The 3,873-nt window shown below is 36.7% G+C and overlaps 2 long non-coding RNA genes across 2 annotated transcripts in view; both read right to left on the bottom strand.

Annotated features, from left to right (window-relative positions):
- Positions 1-1,738: 1,738 nt before the first annotated feature.
- Positions 1,739-2,705, bottom strand: LOC107723770 (uncharacterized). The gene is made up of 3 exons (XR_001637969.1): positions 2,672-2,705; positions 2,184-2,563; positions 1,739-2,096 (listed from the first exon to the last, which is right to left on the bottom strand). It is a non-coding gene; the product is annotated as an uncharacterized LOC107723770 (long non-coding RNA).
- A 15-nt stretch (positions 2,706-2,720) lies between these two features.
- LOC107723776 (uncharacterized) overlaps positions 2,721-3,873 on the bottom strand; it is a 2,745-nt gene continuing 1,592 nt past the window's right edge. Inside the window, exon 3 of the long non-coding RNA XR_001637971.1 lies at positions 2,721-2,805. This is a non-coding gene — a long non-coding RNA (uncharacterized LOC107723776). The remainder of the gene's footprint in view (positions 2,806-3,873) is intronic.

Genomic DNA, 3,873 nt, shown 5'->3' with positions numbered 1-3,873 from the left:
TGTTTCAAATAGAAAACACTTATTTTAAATAGCAAAATATTTTAAAATTGTACTGTTTTGCTGTACTTTGGATCAAATAAATGCAGGCTTGGTGAGCAGAAGACACTTCAATTTCTTTAAAACCTTAAAACATTAAAAATCTTACTGTTCAAATATTTTGACTGGTAGTGTTTAACAAAGGATATGTTCCAACTATCATAAAGTCTGAGCAGTTGAATGAACAGTTGAATGATCAGATAAACAGTTCTTGATATGCAGTACACAAACATACATACATACATACATACACACATAAACTACACAGAGAGAATCCTTACTCTAATAGATTATTCACAGAACATGGCATGGACCTTCAGGCCTTGTTCATCAAGACAATTTGATTTGAATATGCAACCCGTTCTCATCAATCTGCGTATAAATAACACGACTTTACACTTTCTAATTGCGTGTAATGCATATGCCAAATGCCAATTTTGCGTGCATATGATACGCCAATCCTTCACATTAACTTCGGTGGAGAGCAGATGCTTTCAACAACTTGCCAATATGTAAGTTGCAAGTCATGGTTATCTTAGAATAAGAATAGACCCACAAAAATATTTACATCAGTGCCCATTTGGAATGGGCACCATTTATTTCATTAGATCAGGAGCAAGAATACAGTGTTGACAGTAAACAAAGACACCAATTTAAACAACCAATACATACTGTGACACTTCATTGTACTATCACACAAAGTCAATGTGTCATTCAGTAAGATAAGGTACAGACAGTGTGTGGTTTATGGTGCAAAAGCCATACAATTAATGCAATGCAAAGAATCATAATATAAAAGACCTAATTTGTATCTCTGTGTCAAATATTCCTCATCTTTGTCCTCCTCAGGTGCTAAACATCAGTAATGTGCATGCTCATCTTGTTAATAGTACAGTACAGGATTCATGTTGATCTTTCCCTGGTGCATCACCCTCAGTTGTGCATTAAGTGCTTGTACAGTACAGGATTCATGTTGATCTTTCCCTGGTGCATCACCCTCAGTTGTGCATGAAGTGCTTGCAGCAATATAGTCCATGCAGTCTCGTCTAATGCAGCTTTCAGCCTTCATGTAACTGAATGTCATTAATATGACTAAATGTTCATGTCTTAATTAAAACACTCGTGGGAATGATGTGTATTGTTTACAAAATTAAATGGTGAATTTACCAAACACCATCCCTAATACAGAATATTCACCATACTTTATTATCCAACATCATGTGCAATACTTTACTGGAGGATACAGCATAAAGAGAGCTAAAGCAGTGTATTAAGACAAATGATATTCAAGAGAAATAAAAATGGGTTATGTTAAAACCATGTTATTTTAATCAGATGAAGCCACCCAAATGCACGCATGGTGAAATGTCTTGAGCACCAAAGAATCACATCCAGTTTCCTGCCAATCTTCAGAGCTCTCCTGGTTTTCTTCAAATCCATGTCCCTATCATAATCTTCTTCCATATCATACATTTGCAGTTGTTATGCAGCACCCTACAACACAACTGATGAACAAAAGACATGTAACCAATTCAAATCACTTTATTGTCACAATACCATGAACGCAAGTGTACACTACAGGTGGTGAAAGTCTTGGGTGCAAACTGCAGCATGACATTATGGATGAAAAGTATTGAATATATATATGCAACACACATATATAAGGGACTCAATACAGGTAGAGAACAATATAAGGTAAATATTATGCTATACAGAGAGCGTGAAATGAAAACAATAATAAACATAATAATGACAGTACACATATACCTTTGCAGTGCAGCACGGTATGAATTAGTGCAAACAGAATGTCAGGGTGCAGAATAATAGTGAGTCAGAGTCCAGTCAGTGTAAGTGATAGAGTGCAGTGCATATGAGGCTGGTGTGGTGTTACTGGTACGAGTTCAGTTCAGTCTGATTGCCTGTGGAAAGAACTTGTCTCGCAGTCTGCTGGTGAAGGTTCTGTGATAACTTCTGCCTGATGGTAACGGTGAGAGCAATCCATGGCTCGGGTGGCTGGAGTCTCTGACGGTCCTCCTCACACACCACCTGGTGTAGATGTCCTGGAGGGACAGAACATGTATTTGGGGTGTGGTAAATCAATAAACAATATATAGTATTTTTATTTATAATTGTTGCACTGGACTTACCATTGATTCTTGTTGAAGGTTGTTGGAGGTATGGGCCAAAAGAATCCCTCCACAACTATCTTGCAGTTGTCCAGTTGTGAAATTTACTTTTATGTGCCGTAACATCTGCGCTGTCGCAGTAGAGCTGTTTGCGAATGCAGTCTTCACAGCAGATACCTGATGGGTTCAGGCAGCAGTGCTGCACTTGGTGGCCATTGAATTGATTTCTTCATCAACTGGCTTCATCCTCCTTCAAACAAACAGACAAAACAATAAGTCAACAATAACTCTAGAGAAATGGTGTTGGTGAATACAGGTGCAGGTGTCAGTACTCATCATATTCGGTCATTTCCTGCCCAAATCCCAGAGATGATGCACAGCTGATTTGCTCATTCTAGGTGCTATAAAAAGATGTATTTGTGAAAAATGATAACTGTTGACTTGAAGAGTCTTTTGAGAGATCAACATCACACACATAACACACATAACTGCATTGAATAGAGACATACCAATGGAAATGTGCAACTTTTCAGCTCTCTGTTTGTGCACATTGTGCACAAGAAGGCCATGTTCATTCCTCATTCATCAGGACTGGTTTGACCGGCTTGCTGTGACTGATTTTCTTTGCGTTTTTGGTCTTCAGCTGTAAAACAAGAAAATATTTATTGACCCCATGTTTAATTATTATTGTTGTTTAAACATACAAATTAAGCAGTTATAATTATATACTTCAAGCTCAAGTTCCCTGGCAACTCTCGCAGGCTCCTGAGTTCATCTGTATACATCAGATTCAGAGTCTGAGAAAAGGCCATCATGCAAACTCTCAGTTTCTACCTTACAACAGAGCATAAAAGAATGTGTAAGTGAGTGAAGGAGTAAAGGAATAAGATGAAGAGAAATAGGCAGAATTTTGTTGTAATTTTAACATAATGAAAGGAACATTTAAGAGTTAACATTTAATGACACACAGTAAATTCCCGAGTGTTAAATGAACACTGCTCGGAGCATATATGGTCCCACTCTAAAAGAGTGTTAAAGCAACACTGAAGCAGTGTTAAAGTTAATGAGATAATTAAGTGATTAATTAAGTGCTGATTGAGCATTAGTGATGAACAGCTGCTGTTAACAAGCAGAATCACTGAAGAAAAGAGAAACACAAGAACTACAACTGACTTCAATATATAAATGATGAAATCAACTGAAATAAAAGAAGACATTAAATCTCTCAACATCTCAGCAGAAGATTATTAATCATCTCCACAAACAGCATCACCAGCTTCACACATTACTAACCAGTTAGACTTTATTTCTGGAGTATCTAAAACAGAATTAATGTTTAGATGTGTTTTTTTTCTTCAACTTACCGTTTTTGTGAATAGTGGTTGCTTTAGTTGCCTCTTGACCCTTGACTTTTTAAGTTTAAGTATCTCTTTGGCTGGCACAATTGTGTGTATTAAACACATATGTGATGGCAAGAAACTTATGATAAACTCATGTCACGTGACTGAGTCTCTGATTGCAATTTTTCTAAAACCGTAGTGCTTCTATAATTTCTATGTTGTTGCAGTTATGTGAGAAAACAAAGTGAGAAAAACTTTATAAGTGACTTTTATAAATATGGCTCATGAAGAGATTTAAATTCTGGCACTCATAGACATGAAGAATCAGCATGTGAATCTCAGCAATGGTGACAAAATATTCTGATAATTTT

This window comes from Sinocyclocheilus rhinocerous, unplaced genomic scaffold, assembly GCF_001515625.1.
Source record: "Sinocyclocheilus rhinocerous isolate Xijiao unplaced genomic scaffold, SAMN03320098_v1.1 scaffold763, whole genome shotgun sequence".
NCBI lineage: Eukaryota > Metazoa > Chordata > Actinopteri > Cypriniformes > Cyprinidae > Sinocyclocheilus > Sinocyclocheilus rhinocerous.
This window is presented reverse-complemented; position numbering and strand designations above follow the sequence as displayed.